The sequence below is a fragment of the Pinus tabuliformis genome, chromosome X, assembly GCF_031772625.1.
Source record: "Pinus tabuliformis cultivar Carrire ecotype Pingquan chromosome X, CPIR1, whole genome shotgun sequence".
NCBI lineage: Eukaryota > Viridiplantae > Streptophyta > Pinopsida > Pinales > Pinaceae > Pinus > Pinus tabuliformis.
The window spans coordinates 1,442,820,218-1,442,837,949 of NC_142308.1; the positions used below are offsets into that span (position 1 = coordinate 1,442,820,218).

Sequence of the window (17,732 nt, forward strand, 5' to 3'; positions counted from 1 at the left end):
TCCTCACCTGCTTTCTCCTCTACCTATGTAATTTCACTACCTTGAATGGGATGGCAATTTGGACCAACAACTTGAAAATCAAGAAAGTGTGAAAAAGTAGCTAGTGGAGAAAATTAATCAAGTGGATCAGAGTACAAAGAGTCATGGCATGTAGATGATAGAGGATAATAGAAATCCATATCATATTCGAGATTAGAGTTATGAATAGTGGCATCATCCTATGGAATGGAGGATTTAGTCTTCACCATAGGCTTCATGAGCCATTCTGGGATTTCCTTCATTGAATCTGAATAACGAAAAGCGAAAGGAGGATGAGAAGATGGATTAGGAATTTGATGTGCAGATTTCCCAACTTTATTATCATTGCGAGGAGGCATCCTTGTTGTAACTGAGAAAGGAGGAGGACAAGTAACACAAGAAGTAGTAGGTTCCTCCTCTAAAATTTGACGTATCTCATGATTTACAAGAGTTGGGGAAGTAGAAACATCAGCAGGTTCAGCTTCACCATGCAAATAGATGTGAACCAAATGCTCAAAATTTTTCTTAAATAAATCCCAATTTGTGTCTTATTTAGGACATTCATAACAAAGGTGAAGGAATCGATCAAAGAAATCCTCAACTAATTCATTAGGCTTCATTCTTATCTAATTAATGCTTTTAAGACCATCTTGGTAATCATCCCTATCGAAGGCATGATAAAGTACCTTGAGAAAATGATGAAAAGAATGGATGGAAGTAGATGGTAAAGTATGAAACCATTGATTAACATGACCTTCAAGGGTGAGGAATAAATCCACAGAAGAAAAATCATCATCATTGATTTTGTAACATTCACAAAATTTAAGAAAATTAGAAATGTGCTTAGTTATGGATGTTCCATCCTCACCATTAAACTTCAATTGAGATAAGTGATAAAGAAGATCATTGGGGATTATCAGTTTACTAGGGGATAGGTTGGAAAAACGCCCCGGGAGTATTATTTGAGGATGATCCATTTATGATAAGAGATTCAAAATAGACTCAACATGCACAACTTTTCATCTGACCCTCCTTCTAGCACCATTTTGTTAATGGTGTTGGAAATACGTCAACCAAGCGGGTATCCATGATGTGAAGTCCCAATTAGATATCACACTATTTCGAATAGGAGCCCCAGCTGAGATATTGGCCCAACTTCCATATATTCTTAATGGTTTGCCTTGGCTACAAATTTAAGCACAAGAGAGTTATGCACAGGTAATCTTGGATTAACAAGTGAGTCTGCCCGATGTGTGTTCAGTTGTATGTGTGTCAAGATTCTTCTACTATAGAGGGAAAGGAAAGAGAGCTTCTAGGATAGAGGTAATATTACCACCCTAGTAGAGACACGCACACATAAAATATTCGTCTAACAAAGATGCGACGGTCATTGCAACCATTATAAATAAGAAATATTTGTCTAACATCCAACAAAATAGTCCACATGGATGTGACAATTATAGAAACCATTAAAACAAATTCTCAATTATATAAGCATTAAAATAACTGAAATACTTCAACTACTCTAGTATAGATGAAAGAAAAAATGAATCATAGATATTCACAAAATAGTCTTACAACTATTCACAATCGATGCGTGAAAATGTGTCACCCATCAGGATTCAAGTAGTAAGTAAAATCCACAAGATACATGTATACGTTGAACACCACTAGCCCTAATAGTGGAGCGTTGGATCTAATAATTTCTCCCCAATAGAACTAACTTGTCTCTCTAATGAATTTCCATAGGAGCCAAGGTGAAAATGTCCTTTGCATGAGCAATGAGGGTGTATATATAGGAAATGGGGTGATCCTTCACCTGCCTTATGACTCTTGGACTACCCTCATGACAGTTTGAATTTTTATGACTTTTCGAATTCCTATATGACTCTTCACATTACATATATGACTCTTGGACCTCCACTTCACATTACATTTTCCAATATAGAATTACATAATCAAAAATTTATGTGGCACATGATAATCAACGACATGACATGACATGACACTGATGACATGGGTTGCATGATGATATGGCAGTGGCAAAATGTAATTTTTTCTTATTTCGTTATGTCTTCAATAAGACATATATCCAATGCTTCTTCTTCATGAGAGATATGCTTTGTTCTTCATATCTACTCTCCAAAGGTTTGTGAATTAGATGGAGTCTTCATACAGTCTTGATCTTTGGTCTTCCGTTGTAATCTAGTGTTCCTTCATCTTCTTATTTGATGAACATCTTATCTCCTAATCTCCTCAGGTGTCTTATAACATATCCACCTTATCCATCTCCTTCTTCATCATATTTCCATAGAATGATAGAGTTCCTGCATCTAAAATCCACTCACGAAAATATGACATCATTTTGATAAACCCCTAGTCTAAGATGTTGATGGTGATCCACTAACTGAGCCGGAACTAAGTGGTAGGCTGAGGTTGAGGCTCAAGGATTGTGAAGTTTCACATCTTAGGAAATCAAGAGTAGGGATTAAGCCTTAAGACTGTGCAATGTGTCATTTAGGCTTGGACTGAGGAAAAGGATTGTGCAGTTGGGGAGCTCAAGGAGCAAGTGTGAGGGATTGAACATTGATTTTTCCCATTGCACAGTTTTGGAAGATAGAGGATCCCAGGTGATTGCAAAATTGTGAAATTCAACAGATTAGGGCTAAGGCTTTATCCTTGAGATTGCACAATACATAGTTTAGGCTAGAATCTGTAGGAATATTGTGAAGTTTTGAGGCCAAGTGAGTCAGACTATAGGGATTTTCATTGTTTCTATCAACTGCCTAGTTCTGGGAGGCATATAAGACCTAGTGATTGTGTAGTTGTGCAGTTCAAGAGTGCATGGTTTAGGCGTGAGCTCAGGTACTACATTGTGCATAGTTGGGGCCAAGATGGAGGGTTGAATTGCATAATTTTGAAGGCCAAGGCTTGGGCTTAGGAACTGAAACTGTGCAGTGCGTAGTCATGGAAGGAAGGAATTATGCATTGTAGAATGTGAAGAGGTAGGGTTGCAACTTGAAGGTTTGGATTGCACAATTCACAGTTCAGGAAGGTCGAATGAGACGAAATTGCAAGAGTTTTCTGAATTTTGGCTAACTGTGGGATTAGTGAAATTGACGACTTGAATCTGATCACACACTTAGAGTCCTTTACAACACAACATAGTTCATTTAGAATGCATTAACAACATATTTCCCTCAGTGTGACAAACTTTATGACAACTTACGACAAGTGCAAAACTAAAGATACACTTTGCGACGATCATGATGACACTTGTGTGACAATGCATAAAACTTTGGAAATGATTGTGATGGAGGTTTTCATGGTAAGATCGACTCATTTACACAAGAAGAACCTCCTGAAACCACCAAAACAAGCTTATGTACATTGTGCGACACTTAACATGCTAGAAGACGACAAGTTCTGAAGTGCGAATGGCACTTACAATATGCGAACAACAGTGAAAGAAACACATGATAGAGTGAAGATAACATGAAAATGACACTAATTAGAGTGAAATCAAGAAAAACTGACAATTGAGAATAAGAAAATGGCACTCGAGAAAAAAATGCGTTTGAAAGCGACAATTTGCAAAACTGACCGAAATAGAGGTACCAATGCATCTACAAGTAAGAAATTTTCGATGTCACTGTGCACCAACTGTCAACATGGGTTGGACATTACACATTTATATTATTGAAGGAATGTTCTATGCTTTTTAAATCTTGCGTAAAATATTTCTCTCATGAACTTGTTGTGAATTGAGCATGTTTGAGAAAGTACCAATCCAAGAAGGGAGCCCAAAAGAATAAACTAACCAGGAAGTGACTATGGAATGATCGATCACACAATCCATAGTAGGCTCCAAATATCAAGTGTAAGAGAAATTTTGGAGGGTTTTTGTCGCAGCAAAAACAACGATAAAATAACAATTTTGTCTAAACTTGCCCATTCTATCTCAACTTTCCCTTCTTATAAATGATGGAGTGTTTTAAGACAATAGTTTGAGACATTTTGTCTAACCTGGAATGAGCGGGATAGTAAAACAATGAGTGGGATGATTGAAGGCCATAGACAATGTTCTCCCCGGAAAATTCAATATGCAGGAGGGACTCATATTAATTTGATGTTCCTACTGGATACTACTTCAAAGAGGTTAAATTTCAACCCCAATAGGAAAAATAAAATCTTCTCAAGGCGTTGAAACCTCATCCCCAACCTAACAAAAGATATTCTTCTCGAGGTTCCAAAGACCCAGGTCTTATGAAGTCTCTATAAAACCCATGAAGGGCTCAACTCTGATCCAGAAGTCCATAGGAAGCCAAAGGTGAACTACAGGTTTATAGTTCACAAGTTCCAGCTATGCCAATCTCATCACTAATCCATGTAGTCTTGATTTTGGTTTTGTTTGAGGGTTGCCCATAATTTGTAATGTAGCTATGGTACCATTTCCTCAGTCTCCCATCAAGAAAATTAGTTAATACACTTTATGGGTTATGTAAATAAATCATGAGTGTCATAATCACCCAGAGTCATTTTCTATCGGTAGGTATATGTAGGACCTTAGGCTGTAGAATTTAAGGGCATCACTCATACAAAGAAAGCACTAGTCAGAGAAGGAAATCCACAACAGAGGCAAGGAGGCATGTAGGGAAAAACCCATCCTATCCTCCAAGCTATCCAAGCCCCATGCTATCAAAGGGAGCTGACTTACTCATGATTCATCATCAATTTACAGTGGATCCAAGGTTCATATGGTTATAGGGTATTTTTGGTCAATTTTTGACAGTGGTACCACTGCGTCACATTAGTAGTTGGGAACCACATTTCTTTCTATCTTCTTGATTACATGTAACACACGACCACAAAATACCACAACACACCAAACTAGAGGCCCAGTTCAATGTCCATCATTGTTCATGTTTTTTGCATCTAGAGAACACCCACAATCTTAGATGCAATGCCACGATTTTAGAGACACGAATATTGATCTCCCATTTTTCAAGATGCTACGTTCTAGGGTTACAACTACAATCTTACGAATTTGTTGTAGCGACTACAACCACTCTCCAATTTTTTTCACATGCTTCGTTTTTATATCCTTCCTTTTAAACCACAACAACTCATCTCACACTAATCTAGGTACTTAGACATCGATTGATATTTATTCCTTTCATCGTGGCTTTTGTTTTATCACTTGGTTCATTGTCTAACCCGCAAGCCAATCTCTTGATTTGGTCTTTCGATAGTTCAGGGTTTGCCTTAGAGAACTATGCAATTCCTGAGGGCAACTAGCCTTGCTCTTGGGAATTACATAGTCATGACTTCCTGTGAGACTTGAGCTCAGGAAATGCATAGAAGTAGATGGCAACCAACCCTCAGCTAGGAAATTTCAAAGACATGAGAGGCAATGGAGAGCCACTCAACCCAGAAATTGCACGGAACCCACTGTGCTCAGAAATTGCATAATGCATGAGCTAGAGTGTTTCCCGGCTCTTCCCCTGAACTATGAAATATTTCTGGGCCATGCATGGTATTTTTCCCCAAAAAATCAAAAAATAAAAAAGAATCCCTACAAAATAGGGATCTATTTTTAGCAACCCAAAGGAGGCACTTCAGTTATTTTGGAAACTATCGCCAAGTGTCACTTTTTCCTCAAATTTTGGCATGTGTGTCATAAACCCTAACTTGACCTAATCTATTTAATTGAAATTTTTAGAGCTCATTTTCACATTCAATCTTCGAGCTATGGCATTCTTGAGGAGGTCAAGGAACCTTCGATGAAATTGTCGTCACTTTTCTAGGTGACTTGCTTTTCTAGTCATTTACCCCTTTTTCTATCACTTTTTGGTGTTTACCTTGTGAAAGTGTTGTTTCAATTGTTTATTTGAACAAATTCTAGTGTTTTAATTTGTTTTAGCTTGTATAAGTGTTGATTCAAGTTTTATACTGTCGTTCTCAAGTATCATATGTGTTTTCCCATTTTTTCACCAACAGTCATCGTTGCGTTGACTCTCTTCACACGCTACATTTTCTTTTATTTCAATTTATTCCTTAACTTGTTTCACTTGCATTTATCAACACTTAGTCATATTTCCGCTCAGCACCACATAATCCTTCAGGTCTTCCTGATTTCAAACGCCCCTTGGGAAAATTTGGGCCCCCCTTGCCCGGATCTCACATCACACTACATCCACTATACAATTTTGGAGCTCTAGGCCTCTTCCTTGTATTCTAGAATTGTGTAGATATTTTCCTAGCCTGGCTCCAACTGTGCATGATGCAATAACAAGAGGCATACTCACAGCTTGGCCACTGAGAATGCGCAATGTGCAGTATCTCCTGACCTTGGCCGAAGAATAAATTGTTTATTATTCAGTTCCAATCATCAACCTCCCCGACTAATTGTTGGGACTAGATGATGCATAGTTCACATAGTCATTAGTGACCGCTGTAAACCAGAATTGTGCAATCCCTCCCATCATGATCCCAGTTTGCTACTTGATGTTGTCTAGAAGTTTCTTTGGTTTTTAAGGTGACATTTTCTTGCCATGAGTGTCCTCCCTGTCCCATAGGCACAACAATTATTGAGCATCTCTCTGGAAATTATAGTTAACATGGCTTCCAAGAGAGTTGCATCAAAGGAAACCACCAAGAGAAGTATTGGGGAAGTAGTTGATCAGATCAGATGACCTACCAGTTTATGCAGATAATTAGTTATTCATTGAGAAGGGTACAACATTGAGATGGCAGCAAATCAAAGATATTTTTGTAGAGGACTTCAAGGAATAATTAGAGGACCAACAGGTTTATCTTAGAATCTGGCGGTCAGGCATATAGAAGGTTGCATGTAGGTACCCTGCCTTCCCATCTGGGGACATTATCAGTTGGATTGTCTCACACATAGATGAATATACGATGACATTGAGCAATTCCAACAGGATAGATATTTCCAAATGTATCACTTACCCCATCTGGTGAAGCCCATGGACTCATTTTCGTATGCCTCCCATAGCTTTGTGAACACTAGACATATTTTTAAGTGATAGGTGAAAGAGTTGTCAAAGTTTAGACAGACACCCAATCATGTTTACAGGACAAATTCCCTCATGAAGTCTTATCAATTCTTGGTCTTCTTTTCCTATAGAATATATGGTCAAGAGAACAAAGAAACCTTTCTTGAAGGTTGGGTAGTTGTACTGGACTAGTTGGTGAGTGATGGGAAGTCATTCAACTAGTCAGATTTTTTGGCTCATCGTTTGAAGATCCATGTGAATAATGCTTAGAATCCACCTAAGAATGGGCAAGAAATATTTTACATGTCAGAATACTTACTTGATGCAATATGTGCCCAGCAACAATTCCCTAGCATGAGCTAGACGTAGACACCAAAAGCGATTGTCGTCAATGTTTATTGCAAGTTGATTTATGACTGTAAGTATCGAGGAGTGGTGGAAAATCTAATTAACCATTTTATCATCCCCTTGTACAAGGTTATCTTTGAGCAGGATCCACCTTGCATGTCTCGAGAAGTAATGGAGGCAATCGTGAACATTGCAGATTCGTATGCCTCACTAGGAGGCACCTTCATCAGAGTGTTTGGTGGAGAGAAGCCTCTGCATGTTCTACCAAGGTATGCCACTGACAAGTTGATCATGCAAGATTTCTCATAACACCTCCCTATAGGGATGTCAGTAGGACTCCATAGGAAAATGAAAGCACCATGGCTCACTCTTCCTTTGCAAATTCAATTATACTATATTAGGAGCTTGAAGAATTTATATGTCTAGGCTAAAGAGATAGTGAGATTCAAGTTCGTCACCAAAGAATTTAATCCATATGATCCCCATGGTATTTGAAAGGAACATTGTGCGAGAGTGTACTTTCCATGCATCCATGAGACATTTCATTGGTTAGAGGAGGACACTCAGAGGTACTATTATAATGCCTCCATACTTAATGAACTAGTCAGTATAGAAACAGCTTGGAAAGTTTCTCTGTAGACAGTAGCAGCGAATGCAGCAACAACAGCAGCAGCAATAGGAGGAAATCCAGTTCAGGAAAATGGAAAGAGGAGGGTTGTTTAGAACCTAGAGGCAAAGAAAAGTTTCAAGATGAGGGTAGATCTTATCACGAAGAAAGAAGCTTTGGCAGCGAAAGCTAAGAGTGAGTAGTGGATAAAGAGAGAAGAGTGAAGGAAGAGAGAAAGACAAATTCTGCAGGATGCAAAACTGAAGCTGTAGGAGACAGAGAAGAAGTTGAAGGAATAATAGGAGCTAAGGAGGAGAGAAAAAAAGGATAAGAAGAAGTAGGAAGAAGAACAAAGGCAAGGCACAGTGACAGAGAAAATAATGCGCATACAGGTTGATGAGTCAGAACAACTAGCAACTTAACAATAGGGTGAACAGTTGTAGGGTCGAGAGGTTTCTCAGTAGATTGAGAAACTTATCAAAGTGACATACATGGAGTTGGAGCAGGAGCCACATAATGAAGATACTCGTATGATTTTGAGAGGACTAGAGGTCATCTCTCAGTCTCTGCCGCCTCCAGTATCCAAACCATCACCAAGCGAGCAAGGAGAAGTTGTTGTCCTTGATGATGATCTCGTCATGGATGTGTATAATTTTTCATTTTATGAGTTGCAGAATAATATTGTACAAGAACAGAGGAAGCACTTTCCAGATGATCATGCATCACCTGTAGTCATCAAGGAAAGGGTGATAGTGCTAGACACTAGGAAAATCCAACTGTCCTTGCAAAAGCTAGGATGGCCTATCTAGGAGAAACAAGATCAAATGTTAAGTACTTGACGACTGGGAATGAAAAACTAACAAAGAACTTGCAGGATTCTAGGAAATATGTAGAAAAACTTTTAGCATCAACACATAATGAATTTTTCGTAATGGGAGAGATGAGGAAAATGATACTCGTTGAATTATCAACACTTGAGAGTACCATGTGGGAGCTCTATGAAATATTTTTCACCGTCTATAAAAAAGTTGTCTGTGTTCATGGCCTACAATAGAAAAATAAAGCGTATGTTCAATCTCTCAAGAACATACATGTTTCCATTTCCCATGTGCAAGAGTGGAAAATGCAGTACAAAGGGGCCTCACTTGACTTAGAAAAGAAGATTAAGTGATAGGTAGAGCTGGAGAAAGCTAAGGTCCAAATGTTGATCCAGAACTACGAGTAGCTCACCCCATTAATTAGTAGCATATCGGCCTCATATGAATGGTTGCACAATAGTTTGGATGTAATGGCGAGAATGCATAGGATCCAATCAATCCATTTCCTCACTAATTCTAAATCTAATAACAATGTACGGCTAGATATCAATGAGTACATGGAGCAGCTAAGGTGAGAGGCCACTAAGGAAGACTTCAAGCTTAGCAGACATAAGATGCAAAACTATATTGGTGGTCTTGACATGGTCAACATGATGTTGCACATGTTTTAGAACAAGTTGGATATAGGTTCCAAGACAATATACCAGGATTCCATGGAGGCAAGAGTTCACTATCAGAAAGGCGCCACCACACAATACCAAGCTCGGCATCAATATGTGACTGACAAGCACCAAGTGGAGGTTTTCGAGTTGGTCTTTCCCCAAAATTTGGAAGCATAATATTTTGTCTTGTTTGGATGTCCCTAGGCTATTTTGTCTTACATGGGTACATGTGGAAAATGTAATATTATTGTAAATATGTTGTAAGTGAAATTCCAAGTGTCATTGGTGGAATCTGAAAGGTCATCATGGTATGTAATGAGTTACTTGTAAGTAATTTGGAGAGTCATGAGGGTATTCAAAGAGTCACAAAGGGGAATTTCAAGGGTCACCCCACCCTTTGTTATAAATAGAACCTCATAACGTATAGAATAGGCTTTTGGGAGCCAAGATTTTGGCTAGGATTAGGATTAGAAAAGGCTTGGAGGTATTGTGAAGAACCTTGGATTCGCCATAGCATAGAGTGAGTATATTTCTTTGGAGGAGTAGGTGTTCTTGACTGTAATGTTTCACTATTGGGGCTAGTGGTTGTCAATGGTGTATGTATGGCTGGAAATTTCACTTATAATAATAATATCAGAGCTAACACGTTTTCATGCATATGTTGTTATTGTAGTTGGACTATTATGGTTTCTTTAGCAAAGTATGTCGTTTAGCTTACACATTTTCTTATGAACTATTTTTTATGCAATTGTATGAATCTTGTTGAATGCATGTTGTTGAATTAACTCATCACTTTAATTTGTGGACTATTCTGCCTTTTATCTTGTGATGTCATCCTGTTTGTCTGTTCCTTTAAGGTTGCATACAATTATAGGATTCTAAGCGGTGCACTTCCTTTTTCCCTTAGTGTGTTAGAACCTTCATGCATTACACTTGACTCTTTGTAGGGTCACACACTTGCTCTCACCCAAATTTATCATACATACCGCTGTGTGCTACCGTGGTCAAGGCATTACACTACCACCCACTGCTAGGAATCCTGCTGTAAATAGTTTGAGGTCTATTTGGGACTTCATATCAGGGAGATTGCCTAAATGTTGGTGGGTCCAACAACATCAACATGATTCATGAGGACAGGTCGTGCATACCTACTATAATGTTTAATTGGGAAGCAAAAATGTGGTTAATCAGAATGACCCTAGATTTCTTTCCCTGGATTGCCTATCATTGAAGGTTCTTTGTGTATGTATAATATCAGTCTATTGTTTTTACTCGACCACTTCCAAGTGAAAAATTCCATCAACCAGATGCAATAATTTAGAGTAAATATCTCATCTTCTCTAGTAGAAATATCACTTCTCTATTTTTGAAAATCAGTGTCTTCCCTCTTGAGTCTATGTATAAAGCTATTAGTATATGATCAAATTAGCACTTAGAGGTATTCAAACCCTCAAGATACACACTTCCCAGTAAGGAATCGATATGGGATTATGTAACCTCAAGGGTTTTAGTACCTCTTAGCTCTAAACTAGTCAGAGTTTGCTAGCGGTATGGTTCTATCATTGTGATTGGCTACTTCTCAATCTTAGCATGTCATTTAAAATTTCTCTTGATAAAGCCAGGTGAGTGGAAAAAATGGTTTTTGATGATAGCTCATAATTATGTATTATACACCATAGCAAATCCAAATTTTTGAAACTCCTCATTTATGAGAGAACAAGGATAAACAAAGTACCTTGTGATAGAATCTAATATAACAGTAAACAATGCATTTTCGGCCTTTCAAGCTTATTGGAATAAGTGCCTTAACATGCCATATGATTTGTTGGCGCCCCTTCTACCTCTCAAAAGGATTGTTTACAAGTTCACGTTCTGGTTTAAACTCTTTTTTAATGGGAACTATCATTATTCTTTTCCATCCAATTATTTTCCATGCTAATATCTGTTAGAAAATTATATATTACACCATAATGGAACACATAAAATATATTGCAGAAATATAAACACATAAAACACATAAAACAAGAGAGACACATATATACATGGTTCACCCAATTTGGGCTACGTCCATATAGAAACATCCATTCCTTCCTCTTATATTATCTAGCAAAATGAAGAGATACAACCTACAACAGATACGTTGTAATTCCCTCTTCGCTCTCACACAATCTCCTCTCTCTTTCTCACTTAGAATACAGATCTACATAGACGTGATACAATTCCCTCATATATAGCGAGGGGTTGCCTTCTAGGGAAAAAAAACCCTAAATTAAACATAAGTTCTATGATCAGATGCCTACCTAATGAACAACCGAGATTCACTACCAAATTACAACATTTTAGAAGGCAATTTTACATCTAGTTTTAGCTTCTGGGGTGCTGCCTCCGATCCCCTGCCAAGGGGGGGCTCCCAAAGATCGCAACCACCCCCCTGGACCCCTCTTGCAGCACAAATATTACGGGCGGCGTTGCTGCCACATTATGAACTGGGGTCCAATGCGGTGATACCTCTAAATAAATAAGATAATTAGGCTCCACACCCAACAATCTCTCACTTGGAGACTGATTAAAGGAACTCCACTACTCCTTCATCTGCTGGAAAATGACTCCACTTTGGACCTGGTTTTTTCTCATATTATTCATCATACTTGATTACCAATTGAAACAGAGCATAATCTCAGTTTCTCCCTGGTTATAACTTTCATTAACATATCTGTAGGATTCTGGCTAGTGTGCATGTCTTCAAGCTTCAACTGTCCATCTTCCAACACTGACCGTATGAAATGGTACTTGAGTTGTATATGTTTAGTCTTGGAATGAAATGAAGAGTTCTTAGCAAGATGTACGGCATTATAGCTATCACTCTATAACTTGCCCAACTCCTGCTTCTTACCCAATTCATCCAGAAACCTTTGTAACCAAATCATTTCTTTACTAGCCTCCATAGCAGCAACATGCTCTGCTTTTTTTGTTGAGAGTGCAACAACACTTTGCACTTTTGAAACCCAACTGGCAGTTGTTCCACCTATAGTAAACACATACCCTGTGGTGCTCCTCCTGTTATCTCTATCACCCGCCAGATCTGCATCAACATATCCCTATAGAGCAATGTTTGAACCAACAAAGCATAATTCTTGATTTGTGGTACCTCTCAAATACCTGAGAATCCACTTCACCACCATCTAATGTTCTTTTCTTAGATTGTTCATGTACCTACTTACAACTCCCACTACATGTGCAATATTAGGCCTTGTGCAGACCATTCCATACATTAAGCTTCCAACTGTTGATGCATATGGAAATTTAGACATATAAGTCATTTATTCCCGAGTCTTGGGACACACGTCCTTACCTTGTTTGAAATCGCTAGCCAAAGATATACTAACTGGTTTTGTATTTTCCATATTAAATATTTTCAACACCTTTTCTATGTACTCACTCTGAGACAATGGTAATTTTTTATTCTTCCTGTCTCTAGTTATTCTCATACCAAGGATTTGTTTTGTAGCACCCAAATCCTTCATTGCTTGCCAATTTTATTTTGAGCACATTTATTTCCTGCATGTTAGAATCTGCAACAAGCATGTCATCTACATATAATAAAAATATAATATAGCTGCCATTATTTTGCCTTTTGAGATAAGCATAATGATCAAAGTGGCATCTAGTATAACCTTGTCCATACATAAAGCTATCAAATTTTAGATACCACTACCTTGGAGCCTATTTTAAGCCATACAAGCTCTTCTTCAACCTGCACACTAGTTTCTCTTTCCCTTTTACCTCACATGCTTGTGGTTGTTGCATATATATATATATATATATATATATATATATATCTCTTCCTCCAAATCCCCATGGGGAAAGGATGTCTTTACATCTATCTGCTCAAGATGAAAATCCTCAGCTTCTACTAGGCTTAACATAGTTTTGATTGAAGTCATTTTAGAAATAAGAGAAAATATCACATCGAAGCCTATACCCTTTTTCCATGCAAACCCCTTCACCACAAGTCTACATTTATACCTTCTTCTACCTCCATCGTCTTCCTTCAACCTGTAAACCCATTTATTCTACAATGTTGTTTTACTTGGAGGCAAGCTAATGAAGTCCCAGGTCTGCTTATGTGCTAAGGAGTTCATCTCTTCCTTCATGACTTGCCCCCACTTCTTCCTGTTTTCTACCTGCACTGCTTCTTCATAACATTCTGGTTCACTAGAATTAGTCAACAATACATAATATAATAAAGGAGAGTATAATTTATGGGGTCTACTTATCCTGGTAGATCTTCTAACACCACTTTTAGGTCATTGAGGTGCCCGCTGTTGTTGTTGTTCTAGTTGTTGATCATTATGATTTTCAGGCACCATCACTTTTTCTGTGATCTCATCAAGCACTGTGTATTCTCTGTTTTCTTTTTCTTGTTTCTTTTCCTACAATTGATTCTTATAAAAAAAAAAATCATTGAATATGACATCTCTACTTCTAATGATTTTGTGTTTTTCATAATCATAATAGTGATAACCAAAATCATTAACACCATATCCAACAAAGGTACATTTCTTTGATTTTGCCTCAAGATTTGTTCTATTTTATTTATTAATGTGGACAAAGGCTTCACAACCAAAAGTATTTAAAAATAAGTAGTTTTCTCTTATACTTGTCCATTCCTCCTCTGGAATACCACCATCCAAGGAACTTGAAGGCCCTCTGTTTATTAGATAAACAAAAATATCTATCGCATCTGCCCAAAATTCTAGTGGCAATCCTGCATGCAATCTCATGTACCTTGGATGCTCGAAGATTGTCCTGTTCATGCTTTTTGACACAACATTTTCTTGTGGTGTTCCTGGAACTGTCTTCTCTCTGTGAATTCCATTCTCTGAACAATACCTATCAAACTCTTTGCTTCAATATTCACCTCCATTTTCTGATCTGAGACACTTCAACCTGTTTCCTGTCTCATTTTCAACCAAAACTTTCCATTTCTTGAAAGCATCAAATACATCAAGTTTATTTCAAATACAATAAATCCAATTTTTTTTGGTTGCATCATCAATAAAAGTAATATAATAACAAGAGCCACTGAGAGATGATACCTGGGCAGGTCCCAATACATCTGTATGCACAAGCTGTAATTTTTCGCTCTTCTTTTCTCTCCCAACCTTGGGGAATATGACTCTCTTCTATTTTCCATAAACACAATTCTCACATAATTTTAAATCAACATCCTTCAAACCTGGCAACAAATTTTTTTGAGTGAAGAATCTACATCCCCTTCTCACTCATGTGCCCAAGCCTATGATGCCACAATGCCGTATCTGCTCCTGTAGAGGTCAAAGCATTAACAAAATTAGAAATATCATTGCATAAATACAATGTACCAACATTTTATCCTTTTTCTATTACCAGGGATCCTTTAGTGACCTTCCAGGTTTTATCTGTAAAAGTAGTTACACTGCCTTCACCTCTCAACTACACTATTGAAATTAGATTTTTCTTCAGATCTGGAACATGACTTACCTCCTTCAATAGCCATTGATTTCCATTCCGTTGTTCTATGAAAATTGTACCCATTCCAATGATTTTATAGGGTTTATGATCACCCAATCGAATCTGTTCAATATCTCCTTGAAAATAATCATGAAAATCAGTTGTGGAATGGAATGAGGCCCCTGAATCTACCACCTAGGCATCAATAATATTTTCTAATGAAAGAATCAAAGCATCTTGGAACACATCACTTGTCACATTCGCTTCATGATTTTTTCCTTGTTGCACGTCTCCTTCTTTTCCCTTCCGAGACTTGTAGTCTTTCTTCATCTGCCCTTTCTTCCGACATTTCCAGCACAGTATCCCCGATATGGACTTGGATCTGTCTTTCCTTGACTTACTGCGATATCTTGGGCTCTTTCCTCTCTCCATTTTTCTTCCCCTAGTTTTTGTAATCAAAGCATTACTTGATGTCTCACTAGAGCTTTTCCATTGCATTTCCTCCCGAAGGATTGCACTGATAACATCATCAAACTTTAAAGTACAAGATCGAGAGATAGAGTTACTAATGGCCATAACTAAACCATTCCAACTTTCGTTTAAGGAGCATAGAAATAACAGAGCCCAAACTTCATCATCATAAGTTACCCCTACAGAACCTAACAGACTGGTAACTGTATTAAATTCATCTAAATGATCAGCAACATATCCACCTTCTAACATCTTCATATTAAATAAATGCTTCATAATAAATACCTTATTTGTGGTTGAGGGTTTGTCATATAGTTTGGCCAATGCCGACATTAAACCCTCTGTTGTCATTTACTTTGAAATATTAAAGGCTACCGACGCCACTAGGCATAGCCGTATTGTTCCCAGTGCCTTTCTGTTGAGAATATCCCATTATGTGTCTATCATAGTCGTCAACTTCTTTGTCTTTCTGCTCAATGGTTAGTGCAGATATTTCTGGTACAAATAATCTTCTATCTGCATCTTCCATAGCTGGTAGTTTTGGTCATTAAAATTTTCAACCCTAAACCTACCATCCTTTGCCATTGCTCCCACTCGAACTACGAACCCGTCTCTCCTATGAGTTTATCAGCCAAATAGACGTTTGGCTTCGATACCTGTTGTTAGAAAATTATATATTACTGAGAAATGGAACACATAAAATATATTGCATAAATATAAACATAGAAAACAAATAAAACAAGAGAGACACAGATATACGTGGTTCACCCAATTTGGGCTATGTCCATGGAGAAACAGCTATTCCTGCCTTTTATATTATCCAACAAAATGAAGAGATACAACCTACAATAGATCCATTGTAATTCCCTCTTCGCTCTCACACAATCTCCTCTCTCTTTCTCACTCAGAATACAAATATACATAAACTCAATATAGTTCCCTCATATATAGTGAGGGGTTGTCGTCTAGGGCAAAAAACCTTAAATTGAATATAACTTCTACTGTTAGATCTCCACCTAATGAATGACCTAGATTGACTATGAAATTACAACATTTTACAAGGAAATTTTGCATCTATTTTTAGCTTCGGGGGCGTTGCCCTCGATACCCTGCCAGGGGGGCTCCCAAAGATCGCAACGGCCCCCCCTAGATCACCCTTGCAGTGCAAATATTACAAGTGGCGTTGCCGCCACATTACGAAGTAGGGTCCAATGCGGTGATACCTATGAATAAAGAAGATAATCAGGCTCCACACCCAACAATGTCGACTATCATAGAGTGTTAAGAAGGCAAAAACTTTAATTAACTTATATTATTTTGGACATATTAGATTTTCACTCTTTCTGAAATTTCTAGTGCATCATTGAACCTTAAGGAATCACATAATTTGGAAAGTTAATATACATCGATTGCCACTCATTGAGTACCCACAATATGGATCTAGGACTTCAATTTCTTTCCTAAGTTATTTTTAGTGTGGTTCCTAAACATACTATTGGATATTCCATAATATATCGTCAACACTTTTTAATTATTGACCTACCTGTAATGTCAAGGATGTACCTTGGATGGAAAGCATAATGCATGGTCATTCTTTTTTTTTTCAATGAGGAATCCAAATTGTATAGATAAGAAAATATAGATAATGAAAATAATTTTAATCCTTTAAAAAAATTGTGGTCATGTTTATTTGATTGTATTCCCAATTCCTATTACCTTAGATAGTTCGTAACTTGTTTTTCCCTTTTTTCTCATCAGTTAGTATTCCTTCTCTTGTTATAAATGTACTTTGATTACACCTTCTTTTTTTACAGTTGTTTTCACTTTATTTGTTGAAATGATTCCCTCCCATTTGTCTTTTATGATGTTGCTTTAAAGTTCGAGGACTATAGTGCATAGAATGGACTTGCCTCGCTTCGATGTTAGGTCCAAGGGTTGATGATTTTGCCAAAATTACCTCGGACACGCCCTGAGAGTCATCCTTTTCTGAAGCTTTCCATTTGGATTGGGGACACCACAGTGATAATGGAACCCTTTTGGACAATTTCATACTCCATTGACATCACCAAAAAACCAATGTACCTACTAGCACTCCATAAATATCCCTAGGCTGAGGAGATAACTTCCAAAGTTAACCACAAACCACTTAGAAGTTAGAATATAGCCCTTCCAACTTCAGAGAGGGCTCTCTCTTTCTACTCAATCACTAAATATTGGTTTTAATGAAGAACATTGGTTAGATCTTTGGCAAATAGCAGAGTTTATAGGTGTGGTGGCAAGCTAGAGATCGTGCATG

General features: G+C 37.7%; 1 pseudogene; it reads left to right on the top strand.

The window, feature by feature from the left end:
• Window positions 1-17,732, top strand: part of LOC149145452 (cryptochrome-1-like) — a 46,306-nt pseudogene that overhangs the window by 23,987 nt on the left and 4,587 nt on the right.